The 22,500-nt window shown below is 38.2% G+C and overlaps 1 protein-coding gene and 1 non-coding gene across 4 annotated transcripts in view; one reads left to right on the top strand and one right to left on the bottom strand.

The window, feature by feature from the left end:
• LOC135225175 (PDZ domain-containing protein 2-like) overlaps nucleotides 1-22,500 on the bottom strand; it is an 856,731-nt gene that overhangs the window by 93,058 nt on the left and 741,173 nt on the right. The window lies entirely within an intron of this gene.
• On the top strand, nucleotides 1,118-1,189 carry Trnac-gca (transfer RNA cysteine (anticodon GCA)). Its single transcript has one exon. It is a non-coding gene; the product is annotated as a tRNA-Cys (tRNA).

The raw sequence follows: 22,500 nt of genomic DNA, 5'->3' as shown, positions 1-22,500 counted from the left end.
ACTGGATAAAGTCAAAAGTCACGGGAGACAATATACTCGTTGCAAGCTCAGTTCCTTATGTCAGAAACTTTGTCAAGTCAGCTTTCGACATTCTGAGGAGACAGAAGTTCCCAGTAGCACTCAAGTTTACAAATGATGAGCGGCAAAAGGTTTTGCCAAAAGGTAAAATAGTTTTCATTTCTCTCTCTCTCTCTCTCTCTCTCTCTCTCTTGTAATGTATAACCACATACTACACACACGTAAGTATATGTATATATACATACATACATACATACAGAGAGAGAGAGAGAGAGAGAGAGAGAGAGAGAGAGAGAGAGATGAAAATTTATTAAGAATATGAAAAAGACATAGGTTGACAGCGTAACGACTTCCTGTATCCATGAAAAAGTATATTGTATTGCACAGTTTATTGTATTCTACATTCTACCGAGTGGAAAAAAATGACCTTATCACAGGATAAAAAAGAAAAGAAAGAAAAACACTAAAAGGAAAAAGAATTCCAGTCAGCCCCGTCTGTAAGCGAACACCTGCACTGCACACCTGCTCTTCATGGTCGGCTTTTCGTCAGCAGCTGACTCTCGGGTATAGCACACCTGGGACAAAAAAAAGAAAAATTCCGCTGATCGTCAGCCATCTGACTCTTCCTTTGGTGCTAGATCAGCACCCACTTCCCAACTAAGTCAGCGAGTTGGGTCGTGGTCTTCAAAAAATTATGTTCAGTGTTTTTTTGCGTTTCGTAAATAATTATTTTCACAACAATACTCCATCGTGGGATGCAAGTTTGAGGCCCTTAAAAACAGCAAGAGAAAAAAAATTCTATATATATTACGTTAGGTCCTATTTACCTTTTCCCACAACTTCATCAGACAAGAAAGGAATTTAGCCCTAAATGAAACAGTTCAGTAATGACAAAACCTTCATTTATTTCAGAAGCAAAACAGAAAGTCTTTAAGACACTGTCGTGTCATCTAGGAATGATTAAATAATCATACGCGTGTAAACACTGCGTTTATAAACAAGCATGAATAATATTGTATTTATTATCACCAAACCGGCGAATGAGTTCTTTTGCCAATTACAAAATAAAGTTTCATGAGTTAATAAATGTTTCTCGTTCGGGGGTGTAGCTCAGTGGTAGAGCATTCGACTGCAGATCGAGAGGTCCCTGGTTCAATCCCGGGCGCCCCCTAGGGAAATGGTTCCCCTTTTTTATAAATAAACTTCGCCGAAAGAGACAGGGGGTATTTTACAAGAAACAGCCGATTCAAGAGCGCCGGCGTTGACAGTTTTGGCACCGTCAGGATTCCCGCGCGGCGCCTGGGGTAGATTATGCACCTTTTATAAATAAACTTCACTGCGAGAGGAAGAAGGGATCGTGCGACAAGAAACAGCTGACGTAAGGACGCCGACACAGTCTTGTCACGTCAGGATGCACAGACAAATCGATGAGGTGGGAAGAAAGAAGGATTGTTTTGTGTTTACATTCTTGTGAGCTGATGCATCGTCATTGCCGAGCAAGGAAAAACTGGCCCCGTGAAATGCAGCGTTCACCATCTCGCGAGAGCGCGAACGTCTTTTGTTCGTTCAGGTTAATCACTGGCCATCTTTTTCGTTCGTCTCTGTTTCGTCTTGGTAAATTCGAGGGTTTTTGTTTTTCGTACTAGTTTGAATCAGTTTTATCTATCACGGAAACGGTGGCGCTTGTGTAACGATAATAACCCAAAATATTGCCATATCAAAGCTTCAACGACAATGGTACGGACGTTTTAATATCCTGTCTTTGAAATTCCTTTCCGGTTTCTCATGGCAGTGCTCTGGCACTTCTCTCTCTGATGTCATTCCCCTGGGGATTATTAGTCAACCGAAAACCCCAGCTCCCACAACCATACGGCGCCAGTTTAGAGAAGAAAGGATAATGTTAACTAAAAAGGGGTCATATCAATCTCCAGTCTCAAACAAACAACGTCTTCAGAACAACATAAATCAGTCTCAAAAACATCTTTGAAAACAGAGATAATCAATCTCAAAAACATCTTTGAAACCAGAGGTAATCAATCTCAAAAACATCTTTGAAATCAGAGAAATCAATAGCAAAAACATCTTTGAGAGCAGAGAAATCAATCTCAAAAACATCTTTGAAAGCAGAAAAATCAATCTCAAAAACAACATCTTTGAAAGCAGAGAAATCAATCTCAAAAACATCTTTGAAAGCAGAGAAATCAATAGCAAAAACATCTTTGAAAGCAGAGAAATCAATCTCAAAAACATCTTTGGAAAGCAAGAATTCATAGCAAAACATCTTTGAAAGCAGAGAAATCAATAGCAAAAACATCTTTGAAAGCAGAGAAATCAATCTCAAAAACATCTTTGAAATCAGAGAATTCAATAGCAAAAACATCTTTGAAAGCAGAGAAATCAATCTCAAAAACATCTTTGAAATAAGAGAAATCAATAGCAAAAACATCTTTGAAACCAGATATAATCAATGTCAAAAACATCTCTGAAAGTAGAGAAATCAATAGCAAAAACATCTTTGAAAGCAGAGAAATCAATCTCAAAAACAACATCTTTGAAAACAGAGAAATCAATCTCAAAATTAACATCTTTGAAACAACAGAGAAATCAATCTCAAACACACAATATCTTTGACCCAAGACAAATCAGTTTCAAAATCAAACATCTATGAAACAACAGAGATCAGTCTCAAACAAACTGCATCTATGAAACAACGCAAATTAAGTCTCAAACACACAGCATCTCGATCAAACAGCATCTGTGAAACAACTCAAATCAGTCTCAGGCAAACAACATTTATGAAACAACACAAAACAGTATCAAATAAACAACTTCTATGAAACAATACAAATCAATCTCAAACCACCACTACACGCCATCTTTGAAGCAACACAAATCAATCTCAAACAAACAACATCTCTGAAACAACACAAAGCAATCTCAAACAAACAACATCTTCGAAACAACACAAAGCAATCTCAAACAAACAAACAAATATCTCTGAAACAACACCAAGCACGTGTAATCTCCTTCGTAAGCAATTAAGTATTCCAACTCTCGCCAATTTGGATTAAAAACCTAGTAGATAATTTCTGGCCCTTGGCAACGTCATGTCCTTAGTCACCGAGGCTTGGAATAAACAACAACAGTGAAAAACAACCACAAAAACGCATGTTATTGCCTTTAAGAAAATGAGCTTCGAACAAAGCTTTCGTCCCGAAGCCTAGCTGGAAGCTATCTTTTGCACCGCTGTGAGCTAAACGCTCAAATCTATTCGTATTTCTCTTGTTAGAAAAAGAAAAAGAAAAAAAAGAAAAAAAAAAAAAAAAAACTGACGACCATTGACTACTGAGAAGTTGCCAATCAGAAACTCATTCTCTCATCAGGTGGCGATTAACGGCTGAGGCAATCTGCGGGATTAACGAGGGAATATCGATTAAATCACCTCCCGTTAGCAGGCAGGATTCCCAGATTAAAGGAGGATTCGCGGAGAGGAATTCCGATTAAAATCATCTCCCATTAGCAGGCAGGATTCCCAGATTAAAGGAGGAATTGGACAGAAATCCCGATTAAATCACTTCCAGTCAGCTGGCAGGATTCCCAGATTACAGGAGGATTCCTGGCCAGGAATCCCGATAAAATCTCCTGATGGCAGCAGGCAGGATTCCGGGATTAACGAAGGACCCCCAAATCGGAACCCCGATTTAATAGTCTTACGGCAGCATGCAGGATTCCTAATTAACGAAGGATTTCCTAACAGGAATCCCTATGAAGCCGCCGCACGGCAGCAGGTAGGATTACGAGTGCAACGAAGGACTCCCAAACAGGAATCCAGATAAAATCGCCCAGATTAACGAAGGATTCCCTGACAGGAATCCCGAAAAAATCGCCTTACATTAACAGTCAGGATTCCCAGATTAACGAAGGATTCCTGATCAGGAATCCCAAAAAAATCTCCTCACGCTAGCAGTCAGGATTCCCGGATTAACGAAGGATTCCCTAATAGTAATTCAGATAAAGCCGCCTCGTGGCAGCAAGAAGGATTCAAAGATCAACGAAGGATTTCAGTTTAGGAATTCCGATAAAATCTACTTACGGCAGCGGGCAGGATTCCACGGGATGAGGAGGACCCGCCCTACTAAGCCCCTTCATTGCTTGGGAAAAGCACGCTGGCTCGCGCTCACACACACACACAACACACACACACACACAAGCATGCTTGATCGTATCGTCGCGAAGGTATAATAATTGTAATCTAGTCAAGTTCGTAATAATTCAATTAACGTTATTAGGGCCAGTCGAGAGAGAGAGAGAGAGAGAGAGAGAGAGAGAGAGAGAGAGAGAGAGAGAGAGAGAGAGGCGTTCCTAAGGCGTCCCTTTACGACCCTCTCTGTCTTCCGCCGTACTCGTAAACCAATTTATATGATAATCCCCCCCTCAGCCGTTCTCTACGCATGCATGTGATTAATATTTATAAGACTCCTGACTTGCCTAGATGCATGTTTTGCCAGCCACTAGAAGCTTTTTAAGGCGAACTTACACACCCCCTTCCATCGATAAGGAGACAGCTACACAAAACAATAACACTTTTCTTAAGAAAAGGGCGAGAGTGCTCCGATAGCCAATTTCACATATCTGCATTATTATCTCTGGGGCTGGGGCTGTTTTCACTCAACCTTCAACTCGGGAGTAGGTTCACAGTTAGAGGAGCGAGGAAATGAGGGGAAAATGGTCGTCTCTCTCGCTTTCAGAGGAGGAAAAGGAAGAATATATTAAGAGTGAATTCAGTGGAGCTTCGTGTTCACTGCTGAAACATCCTCTGCTCCGAAGACCCACACGGACCAGAAAAATGAAGGATTTCCTTTTTTTTTTTTTTTTTTTTTTTGGGGGGGGGGTGGGGGGGGGGGGGGGCTCATAAAAGGACGTTGTCCTCATTCTCCAAAACTTAATCCGTGTTAGGAAAAAGCATATTCTAAAATAGGGCATTTAATTTCATGCTTTAATATGTCCGCGTTCATGACAAGGGTCGAACGCAATAAAAAAAAAATGAAAAACTTGCCTGCAAAAGCAAGACCAGCATTTGATTTAAACATTTACAACAGCTCTAAAGAACAACAGACAAAGGGTGATCAAAATTACACACAGCACATCAACAGCAATTACTAAGGACTCATAAGTCGAGTTAATCCTCACTAACAATTCAAAGAGCTGAATTATACATAATGACTGACTCTATCTTAGTAGATGACAAAATTATTCTTCAATCACGATGTTATGCATCTCCACGGTGCCAAAGGGGCCGTCTCGAGATTATTATACCTCAAAGTGCAGCAGGATTTACGACTCCCAAATGACGGCCGTTGCACGAGAACAGTCTTGCAGATAAAAGGCGACGGCGAAGACTTGCAAATATACAAATCCTTTCGGAGTCGCCTCCAAACCGGAATATCCGTATCGAGTAAAAGATGCAGTACATGGCGACCCTAAAGCAACTCTCCTTGTGTTTTAATAAGCGGCTTACATTTTTAGTACTCGTTTACTAACTCATCTTTATTTTATTTTCTCATCACTGATCTCTTGTATCTGCTTTTCCTGTTATCTTCTGCGATCTCTTTCAAAGGAACACCATAATATTCTTTGGAAGCTTGAATTTCAAGTTAGTGGCCACTGTGGGCTTGTTCCATAGGAATAGGATTCATCTTCTCAACAACAACAACAACAACAACAACAACAATAATAATAATAATAATAATAATAATAATAATAATAATAATAATAATAACAACACTGTAACAAAATTTAAGATCTTAAAAAGAAGAAATAATAAATATCAAATTGGTTTCTCTAATAGTTATTATACTTCAAAAGTTATACCAGCCTCTCATTTACATCTCATCTAGTTGACATCTAACAATATTTACATCAAGGAAACGCCACGTATCAAGACCCAAAGATACAAGTAGCTAAGATAAAAACCAACTTATTTAGTGTTATTAAAAAGCAGGTTGAAAACGGATATTAACTTTGAAACCATTTCAAATGAGAGATTATTGTTGCTAGCCGATCTGTTTATTGATGACATTTTGTTGCAAGGGAAATTAACCAAATCAACATGACATGACAGGTTGTAAAATAATGTTAAGACCATTTCAAAAGAAAGACCAAGGTTTCTAACCAGACTCTTTGCTCCGTCTGACGTTTTTGTGCAAGGGGATTTAACCAAATAAACCAGGACCATATAAGATAAAGATAAACTTTTTAAAACTCATGGACAAAAGTAGATTAAAAAGGACCTATCAATGTTGAAACCATTTCAAAAGAAAGACTTGCTTCTAACCAGACTCTAAACTGCTGACGTTTTGGTACAAAGAGAAATCAACATTATTAAATTAACCCAGGATAACATAAGATAAAAGTAAACTGATTAAATAGTATGAAAGGCCAAGTTAAAAACGGATACTAAATAATGTTAAAGCCTTTTCAAAATAAAGACTATGGTTTCTCACAAGACTATTAATTCATGAAGTTTGGGTAGTAGGATAAATTTACCATATTAACCTATCGCAACATAAGGGAAAAAAAATCAAATAGTATAAAAAAAATAGGTTAAAACGGATGTTAAATCATTTTAAAACCATATCAAAAGAAAGACTGTTGTTTCTGGCCGATCTGTTTATTCATTACATTTTGGTGCAAGGGGAATTAACCAAATTAACCCAGCACAACATAAGGTAAAAAGAAACCTTAATGAAAACCAGGTTAAGAAGGGTGTTGAATATTGCAATACCATTTAAAAGAAAGACTATTGTTCCTGGCAGATCTATCTATTCATGATGCTTCGGGCGCAAAGGGAAATTAACCAAACTGCCGAGCATAACATAAGATAAAAAGAAAATTGTTAAATATCATGAAAAAGCAGGGTGAACACAGATGTTATGTTAAAATCATTCCAAAAAGAAACGCTACTGTTTCTGAGCAGACTATTTATTCATGGAGTTTAAGTGGTGAGTAAAACCACAAAATTAACACAGCACAACAGAAGATTATAAAAAAAAAAAAAATAAACTCATCAAAGAGCACAAGAAAGAATATTAAGAACGGTCTATTGAATTATGAGCCCAACTTCTCGAAAGCACTCGATACCGAAATCTCTGCCCGCACCCCCCCGCCCCCCCCCCCCCCCCCCCCCAAGGGCCCCCCCCCCCCCCCCCACCCCCCCAATGCACGAGACCTCGTCTCTCTCACTTAGGGCCTCCTCATAGGCCGGACTCCGCATCCAGGTAGTCCAGACGGGGTTAATGTGCTTTACCTAAGCAGCGTATAGATGTGACCCAGCTCCTCCTCCTACCTTCCTCCACCCCCCCCGAAAAAAATCAAGCCACCTCAAGATCGGCTCATGCTACCCTGCCTGCCTACCAACCTCCTCCTTCAAGAATGGAGCAATTGAATTTTTTTTCTTTTTTTTAAGGGGGGCACCATTTTGGGCATTCTTTGTAACACAGGGCGTCATGAATGGGTTTCGGGTAGGGGGACGCAAGAGGAGGTAACGCCGGTTCTACGTACGTACGTAGGGATGGGGCGGTGGGTGGGGGGCGTTCGTCAGACCGATAGTTTGGTCCGATAAAAGGCGCCCAAAAATATACCAACGAGTTCCATGCGAGTTGTTGCTGTAACAACATAAACTCTGCAACAAGAACTCTGCAACTGGAGGCAACAACTCGCTGCATTCCGGCTGCCAGTCAGCGAGACGAGCTGTCTGCCCTGTGCCCCGCTGTTGTGGTCATTACCTGCAGCAGATTCTCCTTCCTTGGGGCGGTGCATGCACAAAACGAGAGACTCTCCTTTATCACGACAGCACGACGTACTTATCTCACATACATATATACATACACCGCTTGCATAGGCGTATGTATATAATTAACGCTGAAGTCATTCTGATGCTTCGAAGTAGGACAATCTTTATTCGGAGCGAAAACGGACGGCAGCCAAGGGAGACTTCGCCATGTTGGCTGCCCTGTTCCCGCTTGCTCGCTCGCCTGCACCGTTGCCTTGGGGCTGAACTACCACCTTGCACATCAACATCATCCTTCTGCCCAACCCCCTCCCCCTCCCCTCCCCCCTCCCCCTCCTCCGACCAACCACAGCAGCATCCTCCCACCCTACCTAGGCCGGTCTATCTCTAGCCAAGCCACCGGACCCTCAGTGACCCTCCTAGGGGACCCCGATTACAACAGGTCATGACCAACCTCCTGAAACCCCCGCAAGCTAGCAGCCAGCCACCCAGCTGTCAGTCAGTCAGTTGGCCTCTCATAACCCCCGTCCCCCACCATGACCCCGACCCCCCAACCCCCACCAGGGGCATCGCCCCCCAACAATTCTTAATTCAAGTCACTATAAACTTCGTCTCCCATACACGACATCGTTTCGTCCACAGGCGTCAACAAATAACGACCTACCTCAGCTCAGCATCACTCCACCTTTAGCCTCTCTCTCTCTCTCTCTCACTATCTGGTTCCTTATCTTTGAGTATCACGTGACATCGTCAATACCTTCACTCTGCCATCTTTATTATAATCTTATTTTCTTTGTTTCTTTTTTCCGACGCCCGTCCGCTAATTCCCTCTCCTTCATTTTTTTCCTTTCTTCTTCTTCTTTGCAACTGGGTCTTGGTCCTCGTTGTTTACCTCAGCCAATCGAGAGTCGTCTAACGATGCCTTAATTACTTGTTTATTGTTTGTCTCCTCTCCATCTATCTACACATTCTGCCTTTTGCTCTTGACCGCTGACTGTGTCTGTCTTCTGATCCTCGTAGTCAGGTGATTGTAGTGTTTGTCCTTATATATATATATATATAAATATATATATATATATATATATATATATATATATATATTTTATTTTTTATTTTTTTTATTTTGCTTTCTAGGAACGAGACATCTCTTGGTACCAGTCGAATTTAATAAAAGACAAGAAGGATAATGAGAAGAAATAACAACAACAACAACAACAACAAATAGTAATAATAATAATAATAATAATTTTTGAAAATGTAATATTTACGAAGAGAAAAAGAATTATAAGGAAAACTAAGACTTAATAATCATAATAATAATAATAATAATAATAATAATAATAATAATAATAATAATAATAATAATACAGTAGGAGAAGGAAATCCAACCTAAGCGTGGCATGGATAGACTATAAGAAAGCCTTCGACATGGTACCACACACATGGCTAATAGAATGCCTGAAAATATATGGGGCAGAGGAAAACACCATCAGCTTCTTCAAAAATACAATGCGCAACTGGAATACAATACTTACAAGCTCTGGAATAAGACTAGCAGAGGTTAATATCAGGAGAGAGATCTTCCAGGGAGACTCACTGTCCCCACTACTCTTCGTAGTAGCCATGATTCCCATGACAAAAGTAATACAGAAGATGGATGCCGGATACCAACTCAAGAAAAGAGACAACAGAATTAACCATCTGATGCTCATGGACGATATCAAGCTGTATGGTAAGAGCATCAAGGAAATAGATACCCTAATCCAGTCTGTAAGGATTGTATCTGGGGACATCAGGATGGAGTTTGGAATAGAAAAATGCGCCTTAGTCAACATACAAAAGGGCAAAGTAACAAGAACTGAAGGGATAAAGCTACCAGATGGGAGCAACATCAAACACATAGATGAGACTGGTATACAAAATACCTGGGAATAATGGAAGGGGGGGATATAAAACACCAAGAGATGAAGGACACGATCAGGAAAAGAAATATTATGCAGAGACTCAAGGCGATACTCAAGTCAAAACTCAATGGCGGAAAGATGATAAAAAGCCATAAAAACACATGGGCAGTGCCAGTAATCAGATACAGCGCAGGTATAGTGGAATGGACGAAGGCAGAACTCCGCAGCATAGATCAGAAAACCAGGAAACATATGACAATACACAAAGCACTACACTCAAGAGCAAATACGGACAGACTATACATAACACGAAAGGAAGGGGGGAGAGGACTACTAAGTATAGAGGACTGCGTCAACATCGAGAACAGAGCACTGGGGCAATATCTGAAAACCAGTGAAGACGAGTGGCTAAAGAGTGCATGGGAAGAACTAATAAAAGTAGACGAAGACCCAGAAATATACAGACAGGAGAATGACAGACAGAACAGAGGACTGGCACAACAAACCAATGCATGGACAGTACATGAGACAGACTAAAGAACTAGCCAGCGATGACACGTGGCAATGGCTACAGAGGGGAGAGCTAAAGAAGGAAACTGAAGAAATGATAACAGCGGCACAAGATCAGGCCCTAAGAACCAGATATGTTCAAAGAACGATAGACGGAAATAACATCTCTCCCATATGTAGGAAGTGCAATACGAAAAATGAAACCATAAACCACATAGCAAGCGAATGTCCGGCACTTGCACAGAACCAGTACAAAAAGAGGCATGATTCAGTGCAAAAGCCCTCCACTGGACCCTGTGCAAGAAACATCAGCTACTTGCAGTAATAAGTGTACGAGCACCAACCTGAGGGAGTGATAGAAAACGATCAGGCAAAGATCCTCTGGGGGACTATGGTATCAGAACAGATAGGGTGATACGTTGCAAATAGAGCCAGACGTGACGTTGACTGACAAAATCAAGAAGAAAGTATCACTCATTGATGTCGCAATACCATGGGGACACCAGAGTTGAAGATGAAAGAGAGGGAAAAAATGGATAAGTATCAAGATCTGAAATAGAAATAAGAAGGATATGGGATATGCCAGTGGAAATTGTACCCATAATCATAGGAACACTAGGCACGATCCCAAGATCCCTGAAAAGGAATCTAGAAAAACTAGAGGCTGAAGTAGCTCCAGGACTCATGCAGAAGAGTGTGATCCTAGAAACGGCGCACATAGTAAGAAAAGTGATGGACTCCTAAGGAGGCAGGATGCACCCGGAACCCCACACTATAATACCACCCAGTCGAATTGGAGGACTGTGATAGAGGAAAAAGAAAAAAGAAAAAAATAATTTTTGAAAATGCTGTATTTACGTAGAAGAGACTAAGAATTATAAGGAAAACCGACCAGAGTTAATAATAATAATAATAATAATAATAATAATAATAATAATAATAATAATAATAATAATAATAATTTTTGAAAACTTAATATTTACATAGCACAGAAAAATAAATATACGAAAAACTGAGAAGACTTAATAATAATAATAATAATAATAATAATAATAATAATAATAATAATAATAATAATTTAGACTGATTATCATTATGAAAAAAAGTTGGAACAGGCGTTGTCTTTGTGATTACCTTTACACCAATGAGGCGATACAAATACAGTTAGTGTGAAGAGATTTTCTAGACGTGCGTGTTTTTATTGTTCTAATAACAGGCTGTATTTATTCTCTATCTTCGTCTTACTGATACAACTCCGGATCTAAAAGATTTTAATTAACTACCGAAAAAGCTTCACGCGGCGTCCGATCTGAATAAAGCCCTTTGTTAGAGAGAGAGAGAGAGAGAGAGAGAGAGATTAAAAAACATTACTATAAAATAAATTATAAAAAATAAGACGAGAGAGAGAGAGAGAGAGAGAGAGGAGAGAGAGAGAGAGAGAGAAAGAGAGAGAGAATTATAAAAAGTTACTACAAAGGAAATAAGAGTATCCACAGAAAATAAGATAATTCTGAGAGAGAGAGAGAGAGAGAGAGAGGTTACAAGTTACAAGGATTAGGATGTCTCAAAGACTTGTTTGTCTATCCGAGGAGACATCGAGTGCTCACTTATCTGTAGGAGCAGGTTTTACTGTGCATTCAGTGTCCTAATGATTTTGTCTGGCTTTCTTTTAAACTCTTCCACACTGTTGCTGTTTACAACTTCTGGTGGCAGTTTGTTTCACGTCCCACATATCTTGTATGTAAAAAAGTTCCCACAAAGGGATGTGTTGTATCTCTTCAGTTCTAGTTTCCATCCATTATATTTTGTCTGGTTTTCTTTAATGTAAATAGGTTACTGTCTACTTTTGTTATGCCTTTCTGTATTTCAAATGTTTCTATTAGTTGTCCTCGCAATCGTCGTGTTTCTAAGCCATACATGTTCAGGCTCTCCAGTCGTCTTCGTTAACCTATTTGCCTGATGGATGGAATTAACTTTGTGGCTCTTGCTTGTACTCCTTCTAATCTATTTATGTCTTTTCTTAGTGTTGGTGACCAAAAACTACTGCATATTCAAGTTTCCTTGTTTCTGTATTTGAACTGCCTATTTATGTATCCCACTAGTTTCTGTGCCCTCTTTTCTGCTTTTATGCACTGTTTTGTGGATTTTAAGTTCTTGGTAATAATGACTCCAAAGTCCTCCTCTACACTATTATGTTATTCCCAAGCAGCATGTAGGTGGCATGAGAGAGAGAGAGAGAGAGAGAGAGAGAGAGAGAGAGAGAGAGATATTACAAAACATTACCATAAAAGAAATAATGAAAAAATAAGACGAGAGAGACGAGAGAGAGAGAGAGAGAGATACGAGAGAGAGAGAGAGAGAGATATTACAAAACCCATTACCATAAAGAAATAATGAAAAAAACTAAGACGAGGAGAGAGAGAGAGAGAGAGACGAGAGAGGACTTACAAAAGATTACTATAAAAAAGAGCAAAAATATTAAAAAAAATGAAGATAATTCTGAGAGAGAGAGAGAGAAGAGAGAGAGAGAGATTACAAAAGATTACTATAAAAGAAGCAAAATATTATAAAAAATAAGATAATTCTGAGAGAGAGAGAGAGAGAGAGAGAGAGAGAGAGAGAGAGAGAGTAGAGAGAGAGAATTACAAAAGATTACTATAAAAGAAGCAAAAATATTAATAAAAAAATAAGATAATTCTGAGAGAGAGAGAGAGAGAGAGAGAGAGAGAGAGAGAGAGAGAGAGAGAGAGAGAGAGAGGATTTATTGAGTTAAGTCACCGAAATTAAGGATACCAATTACGTCTAGAAAGACGCAATGATAGCATCACTGCGTCTATAAAATAACATTACAATCGGACGCTTTGCAGAGCAGTTGCAGAACGTCACATTCCATCACAGAGCAAGAGGATTATGAAAATAAACAATATCGTCTGGTTTTTGGACGTCAATGTTATAGGTGAAGTTTAGACACAATGCGAAAATCAGGAAATTCTCACATCGAAGGTGAAATGAATTCTCTAATTCTCAGGTGATAGAAATGCTCTAATTCCAAGAAAAAACAAAGACTCTTGGTCGGCATGTTAAATTCTCTAAGTCGCATGTTGTCATAAATTCTTATTTAGCAGATGGAAAAAAGTTCTTGTGATTCACAAATAAAATAACTCTTAGTTTGTTTTTAAACAATCATCTTTCAATTCGCGGATTAAATCAATTTCATAATTTGTAGATTGAATGAAATTGCTTTTTAGCACATAAGAGGATTCAAAGGGAGACTTCACTTGCCCAGTTCAGAATATGATGCAGACTATTAATATTCAAATTTGCTGTCATGAAGGAGTTGTGAATAGAAAATTGAAAACAACATCGATTTTTAAAAATGCTGCAAGTGATTGTTTTCATCAAGTGCAATAAAACGAGAATGAATTCATTGTACCACAATCCACAAACATCACAAGAAATTTCGTCACCGCTTTCCTTACCCTGGGGTTCCCCTTGGCTTCTGTGGGGTTTGGGTGGTGGGGCTCCAAAGGAGGGTTCCTTAGACAAACTTTGGTCCCTGGGGTCCCTATCTAGACCCAGGAAGAGAGAGAGAGAGAGAGAGAGAGAGAGAGAGAGAGAGAGAGAGAGAGAGAGAGAGAGAGAGAGCCCTTGTGTACAATTAATGGTCTCCTTGGCTCTCCTTACTGAGCAAAAGAAGAGGGCATCTCTGTCTGACCGGCGACCCCCAAGGCTCCCTTCGGAATCCCTTGAGGATTGCCTCTGAAATTAAATTTGATTTACTCCACAGTTGAAGAGTCACTAATTCCTGCTCCTGCCTTCTGCAGTTCCTCGAAGACACTGGGGGTTTATTCAAAACCCGCCCCGAGGTCTTTAATGCATCTCTTTTGCTCCGGGGACTTGGAGCTCGTTCTGATATCAGCCTCGGTTTCAAAGAAGTCTTCAAGGAATCTCGGGAAATTGGGGCCTATATAGTAAGTTTGCCATTTTTCTCAGTAGCAAACCAAATCAAAACAATTTTTATTTCGTGCTCCTTCAGGGATTCCGAACAAAACTTAATTACCCAAGTTTGGCATCGGATAGTGTGTCTTCAAGGAGTCTCAGGGAACTGGAGCCAATATCAAAATGATTTTTAGGAGACGCTCCTACAGGGATTCCGGAGACAAAGTAGCACCCTAGTTTGGCAAAAGGGGCCCTTTTTTTTGGGTGCTCCCCAAAAGGAGCCTGGTGGCTAGCTGTTCCTAAATAATGGGTCTCTACTGGGCTTAGCTACGTCAGGCCAGTGATGAAAGGCTTAGTATACAAAACAACAAGATCTTAAAAGGATACGAATAAGTATTGCGGTTAATAAGGAGACCAGTTTCCTGCTTGAACAACTGGAACCACCAATTAAATATCCTCATCAAGGCCAGGCTTGAAGGGACGGCAAGAAAATCCAAATAAAAAAAGTATTGGGAAGTGCAAGAAACAAAAAGTTTCTTCAAAGAACTTTAAAAGATTCTCTTTTTTTAAAGTAGCCTTTGACTTAGTTTCACATAATTTCATACTGGCAGTATTATTATTATTATTATTATTATTATTATTATTATTATTATTATTATTATTATTATTATTATTATTATTATTATTATTATTTAGGAGATGAACACTGTTCATATGGAACAAGCCCCCAGAGGGACACTTGACTTGATATTCAAGCTTCCAAGGAATATGGTGTTCATATGAAAGAAATAACAGAGTGATAAGAAACACAGTTGTTAGGAAAAAGAAAAAAAATTAGATAAGCAGATAAATAAGTAGGTAAAAGTATAAATAAATGATTAGAAATCAAAATGAATCTTAGGGTAGTAACGCGTTGCCTCTTCGTTAGATAATATAATGCGATATGGAATGAGATGCGTGTCTCAAAAGGAGCAAGTTAAATCCTTTTAAAATGCAAAAACTCGAAAATTTTCAAAATGAAAATGCAAGAAAAATTATCTAAAAAAAACAAAAAAGAAGAAAATAAAGAGCATAAATGAGACAACACGAGCAAAGAGTCTACAAGAGAACATTTCATAATTAATCCTGAGAAAGAATCGCACCATCAGAGACGCTACGAAAAAGGTTCCAAATATCTTGTAAAAAAGGAGAACCCACTCATTCGGAACAGTTAGGAGAGAGAGAGAGAGAGAGAGAGAGAGAGGAGAGAGGATGACGAGAAGAGAGAGATTTCGGAGAGAGAGAGAGAGAGAGAGAGAGAGAGAGAGAGAGAGGAGAGAGCGAGAGAGAGGAGAGAGAGAGAGATAACAATCAATTTTCTGGAGTCGACGGAGAGAGAGAGAGAGAGAGAGAGAGAGAGAGAGAATAACAATCATTTCTGGAGTCGACGAGAGAGAGAGAGAGAGAGAGAGAGAGAGAGAAATAACAAACACAATTTTGGAGTCGACGAGAGAGAGAGAGAGAGAGAGAGAGAGAGAGAGAGAGAGAGAGAATAAAAATCACATTTGTGTATTCGACGAGAGAGAGAGTAGAGAGAGAGAGAGAGAGAGAGAGAGAGAGAACACATTCCTAGAGTCGAATATTCCCATGCCTAATTAGTACATTCCTGGAGAACTGGATCCGTTGCCAAACGGCACACGACGAAGAGGCCTAAAGTGTGCGAGAGGCTGATTAATTAATTGTCTGTTCCAGAGGCGCGAGATATCGAACGTTTCAGGCTCATTTCCCGTTAGTCAAGGCTACAGAATTGGCCATAGGAGGAATTCGGGCATATATTAGCGGGGCGATCCAGATGTCTGCATACAGATATCAATGTTTAACTCTGTGGTTTTACACGTTGGGCTCGTTAAGATAGCTGTTTTTTTTGACGTTTCTCTCTCTCTCTCTCTCTCTCTCTCTCTCTCTTTTTCACATATGACAGGGGGAAAAAAGGGAAAAATGGTGCAGTTTTGTTTTTGCAAACGTCTTCTCTCTCTCTCTCTCTCTCTCTCTCTCTCTCTCATGCTTTGAAGAAACAAAATTAACCAGATTCTTTTCTGAGCAGCTCTCTCTCTCTCTCTCAAAAGTGATCAGTTAAAAATAGCAGGAGACAAAGTAGATGCGCAGAAATAGTTGTGTTGAACACTCTCTCTCTCTCTCTCTCTCTCTCTCTCTCTCTCTCTCTCTCTCTCTCTCTCTCTCCCCAGGTAGCTCTCAAATATGGAAGAAAAAAAAATTAAGGAATGCCTCGAAACCCACTGACTAAAAAGATCCAGAGAGAGAGAGAGAGAGAGAGAGAGAGAATGTGAATTAATTTCACAAAAACCGATGCTCCTAAGGAATGCCGTAACACAAGAGAAAGAGATGTCTTCTGTCAGGACCCAAGTGCCCAAAGACAGATTGCAAGGGAAGGGCATGTCATGCAGGGGCACTGGGGGTCACTTTTTAAGACAACACGTAAAAGTACTGCACTTGTTTCACATCGGACCTCTGCAATATTTTGGGAAATTTTTACAAATATGCGGAATCTTCCTCAAAGAATGTTTAAACGTATTTGCAACAGTTCCAGATATGCGGAACCTTCGTTACAGTTGCACATATGCGGAATCTTCCTCATGACAGTTGAAAGTATGTGAAATCTTTCTCATAACAGTTGCGAATACGCGGAATCTTTCTCATTTAAACTGTGGATGAATTTTAGGCATAAATACAAAATTAAGGAAGAATTTCTATTAGATATATGAAACTGAGGAGCAGATCCGATTAGTATACAAAATTACGGTTGAGTTTCTGTCAGATGTATAAAACTTAGAAAAGTTTCAGACATATAAAATTGAAAAGGAGTCTGTCACACACATAAAACTGAGGAAGAGTTCCAATCAGCTATGAAAAATTAAGGATGAGTTTTTGTTAGCTATATAAAATTGAGGTACGTTTCTGTCATCTATATAAAACGGAGGAAGTTTTAATTAGTTAGACAAAACTAAGGAAGAACTGGAAAGATTTCTGTCAGATATATAAATTTGAGGAAGAGTTTCTGACAGATATATAAATTTGAGGAGAATTTCTGACAGATATATAAATTTGAGGAGAATTTCTGACAGAATATATAAAATTTGAAGGTTTTAAGCAATTTCGACATATTATACTTTTGAGGAGAATTTCTGACATATATAAATTTGTTTGAGAAGAATTTCTGACAGATATATAAATTTGAGGAAGAATTTCTGACAGATATATAAATTTGAGGAGAATTTCTGACACATATATAAATTTGAGGAGAATTTCTGACAGATATATAAATTTGAGGAAGAATTTCTGACAGATATATAAATTTGAGGAGAATTTCTGACAGATATATAAATTTGAGGAAGAATTTCTGACAGATATATAAATTTGAGGAAGAATTTCTGACAGATATATAAATTTGAGGGAGAGTTTCAGTCAGATACATTAAAAAAAATTCCAGAAAAATGTTAGACACACAAATAAATAAATTCAACTCACTGCTGTTACACGGAAGGAAACTTTCTCGACAACAACCAACCTGAAAAAGAGGAAAAAAAAATTATATAGAAAAAAACCCCGACTTTCTGATGAAAAAAAAAAAAAACAAAAAAAAAAATTCTTAACGAAAGTTACCTGAAAAGCAAAATCTCACATTATTCTATATTTGTTTGTAGCTCCAAAAATATTGAAATATTTCATTACATATTTGTAAATTTAGAAAAAAATATTATTAATCTTTAATGCCAAATCAAGGCCAACATAATTTATGGACAATACCCTCTTACCCCTTACATCATCAGAATGTCCAATACCTTTATACTTTTATCAACTCTAGAGGAGATGGCATAAACTTGGCAACTGTTGCCATTAAAAATCGGCAGCCGATATCCTTGCGGTTAATCCTGATTGGCTGTTTCTGCTACTCGTCGGCAACCAGATGATATTTATCGCCAGGCTCAAGAAAACAGACTATAGAAAACTCATAACACTTTCCAGGATACTCTTAAGTATTATACTTAGGTGTAGTCATTATTAAATTAGAAATTAAATGAAAACACGCATTAAGGAAAAATAAAAAAAAAAATCTAGCGTTAAAATAATAAATAGAAAATGGGAAAATAATCAAAATAAAGAGAAGAAAACGGGAAACACGCCACTACCCTTAACACTGAATCATACAAGACTATCAAAGTGGAGTTGTTTCTCGCCCACTTACCCTTAAGGAAAAAAAATAAATAAATAAGAAAAGGAAAAGAAAAAAAATTGCATCAATTATAATTAATCCAAGCAGGAAGTTATGAAAGCTCAAAATGGGATAATCTCCGGCCATAAAATCCTTGATATAAGGACCACAATCTTCATTAGGGAACGCCAATTAGGCAAGCGTTTATGTATAGAGCCTATAAGCGTTATGTGCACATATGTTTGCGCTGGATTTCGCGCTCGCAAATCTTTCTTTTCATTCTTCAACTAAATAAATCTTCAGCGGAAAACCCTTAAGGATAGAGTCCACAGACTTATACAAACCCAAGAGGGTTCTGAAGGGAAGAGATCATCCTGCGGAAAGGGGAGTATAAGTTATAGGAAAAGATGATAGATGACTGAATATGAAGGAACGGAAAACAAAAGCGAATCGGCTGGTATTCAGGAGACTTCAGTAGCAACATTCTGAGGTCAGGAGTTTCCACAACTGCACAGGGTAAACTGTTCAACATTTCAGCTAAATCGAAGATGAAACATGTAGTAAAAATGAATAGTACTAAACCTGGTTCTATTAAACGACGTACTACTGTTTCCAGCAGCACCCAGCCGCTGCATGTTTCCAACACCGAATTCTTGAAAGAGAACGAAACCTGGCGTTTATGACTTAATTTTCAATGAAACTTCTTGGTCTGGAGGTTAGCTCTGTCTAATAAGATTCCGAAATAAAAATTTTTAAAAAACCTGCTGGGATTGAAATACTGCAAGTACGAAAACAGGGCGTGATCCAACCTACAGCTTATCGGGGCGCGTGCTAAAATCTAGTCAAATAGAGCGTTGTTCCACCAACGAAAATTGAAATAAATACGCTGTATTTCATTAGAATAATTTCTCTGTACTGTTTACCATGCACATTACTTACTGTTTATATTTTCATTCTAATAATAAATCATAAATATCCTATCCTAAAACTTCCATACCTTTATTTCAACGCGAAACACCTTTTTCAGAACTTTTTAGGCTTTCCTAATACCCATCAAGAACAACAACAACAACAACAACAGCAAAATAGTTTGTAGGCTTACTCCCAGAGTAAGCGAAAATTACATATAATCGTTATATCAAAGCAAAATCTTTTGGTGTAACTTGTAAATCCTACCCGTCGCAGTAGAATACGAATTGTTAAATTGAATAAACATATCACTGAAAAATGTACTTGGAACGCATACGGAACTGACGAGGTTAAGGTCAACTATTTCTCAAGCATAATACTTCGCGATTCCTGGATTCCTTCCACCACCACATTAATTTCCATTTTAACCTTTGTTTGCTTGTTTGTTCGTTTGTATGGTGTTTTTACGTTGCGTGGAACCAGAGGTTATTCAGCAACGGGACCAACGGCTTTATACGTGACTTCCGAACCACGACGAGAGTGAACTTCTATCACCAGAAATACACATATCTCACACCTCAATGGAATGCCCCAGAATCGAACTCGCGGCCACCGAGGTGGCAGGCCAAGACCATACCGGCAACGCCACCGAGGCACTAATTTTTCTAACCTTTGAATTTTATTTGGTTTCAAATTACCTTGATCATTTTCAGAATGGCACATGAGAGCTAGAACATTTTTTCTTTAAATGTGCATGATTATAATATTCAAGGTCACGCACAGTTACACACTTATTTCAGACTTACAATGTATATGGATTTTTAAGAGAGAGAGAGAGACCTTACCTTACCTTACCTTACAGTTCGTTCGGGTTGCCCCAGGTCCCTCAGTGTGAGGCGCCTCTAATGTCTACCAGAGAGTTGCTAGTACTCTTCCGGTATATTTTGCATCTTCCAATCTTGGATGGTCTGGGATGCAGTTTAGATATTTGTCGAGCTTATTCTTAAACACATCTACGCTCACTCCTGATATATTCCTCAGATGAGCTGGCAACGCATTGAATAGACGCTGCATTATCGATGCTGGTGCGTAGTGGATTAATGTCCTGTGTGCTTTCCTTATTTTTCCTGGTATAGTTTTGGGCACTATTAATCTACCTCTGCTTGCTCTTTCTGATATTTTTAGTTCCATGATATTTTCTGTTATTCCTTCTATCTGTTTCCATGCCTGAATTATCATGTAGCGTTCTCTTCTCCTTTCTAGACTAAATAATTTTAAGGATTGTAGTCTTTCCCAGTAGTCTAGGTCCTTAACTTCTTCTATTCTAGCTGTAAAGGACCTTTGTACACTCTCTATTTGTGCAATATCCTTTTGATAGTGTGGGTACCATATCATATTGCAATATTCAAGTGGACTACGAACATATGTTTTATAAAGCATAATCATGTGTTCAGCTTTTCTTGTTTTGAAGTGCCGTAACAACATTCCCATTTTTCGCTTTAACATTTTGCCAACAGAATTGCTATTTGATCTTGCATAACATGTTCCTATTCATCATCACACCAAGGTCTTTAACTGCTTCCTTTATTTTGTGATTGTCTTCATTATTAGTCCCCTATATGCTATAGCTTTCCTTCTCTGTCTCCATAATTTATTGATTCAAATTTATCAGATTAAATACCATCCTATTTACGCCCTCTGCCCAATCATATACTTTGTTAAGGTCTCTTTGTAGAGCGTTCCTATCTTCATCACAAGTAATTTCTCTACTTATTCTTGTGTCAATCAGCGAAAACTACTCACTACCGAATCCTTAACATTACTGTCTATGTCTTCAATCATAATAACAAACAATATTGCAGCTAGCACAGTACCTTGTGGCACACCGGATATTACCTTGGTTTCATCCGATTTCTCATCGTTTGCAATAACTATCTGTTTTTTCTGTGTGTAAAAATTCTTTTAATCATCTTCCTACTTTATCTACGATATTGTGTTTTCTAATTTTCTTTGCTAATATCTTATGGTCTACTTTGTCAAAAGCTTTTGCAAAGTCTAGATAAACCACATCTGTTCATTTCCGCTTTTCATATTTTTGAATATGTTCTCACGGTGGACTAACAGTTGGGTTTGTGTACTTTTTTTCCGGGTACGAAACCGTGTTGTCCTATATTAACAAATTATTTTTTATTAAATGTTTCATAATATTTTTTCTTCATTACCCTTTCATACACTTTCATATATGTGATGTTAGACTCACAGGCCTATAATTACTTGCCTCTAGTCTTGATCCACTTTTGAAAGTAGGGGTGATATATGCTAATTTGTGCTCATCATAAATCTTGCCTGTATCTACACTTTGTCTTAATAATATTGCAAGTGGCTTTGCGATAGAATGAACTACTTTCTTTAACAAATAGCAGGGACTCCATCCGGCCCCCCTGCAGCAGCTCCATTTTTAATTTCATTAATTGCCTGCACAATATCAGCTTCATTAATTTCTATGTCAGCTAAATATTCACTTCTTTTCTTCCCTTACTTCTATATCATTATCTTCATTATCTATTCTAGGGGTGAATTCTCTCTTATATCGTTCTGCCAGTATGTTGCAAATTTCCTTTTTTTCATTCGTTAATCTCCCTTCATTTCTCAGAGGGCCTATTTCTATTCTTCTTTTATTCATCTTCTTCGCATATGAGTATAATAGTTTTGGGTTTTGCTTGATATTTAATAGGGTTTTTTTCTTCCAAGTCCCGTTTTTCATTTTCTTTTGATTGTATAATCTTTTGTTCTGCATTTTCTATCTTACTTTTTAGTTCTAATAACTTTCCATGCATTTTTTTTTCTTTTGCAAGACCTTTTTTCCACTTTCTGATTTTCTGGAACAAGATCCTTCTGTCTCTTGGTATGCATGAATGATGTTTTACTTTTCTTCTTCGGTATATATTTTTCCACTATTTTCTCCAATATTTTATATAATATCTCCGTATTTACCCTTATGTCATCACTTAACTTACGAAAATGTTATCCCAATCTTTGTTTTGTATTCTTCATTAATTTCTGACCATTTTATATTTTTACTGTAGAAGTTGTATTTTCCATATCCTTCCCACTTTTTCATTTCTTGCTTATCTCTATTTTTCACTTGCTTTGGAATGAACTGTTATTCTATGACATTATGGTCTGAAATACTCGCATTATAAACTATTATTTCTTTAACA

This window comes from Macrobrachium nipponense, chromosome 13 (genome assembly GCF_015104395.2).
Source record: "Macrobrachium nipponense isolate FS-2020 chromosome 13, ASM1510439v2, whole genome shotgun sequence".
Classification (NCBI taxonomy): domain Eukaryota; kingdom Metazoa; phylum Arthropoda; class Malacostraca; order Decapoda; family Palaemonidae; genus Macrobrachium; species Macrobrachium nipponense.
This window is presented reverse-complemented; position numbering and strand designations above follow the sequence as displayed.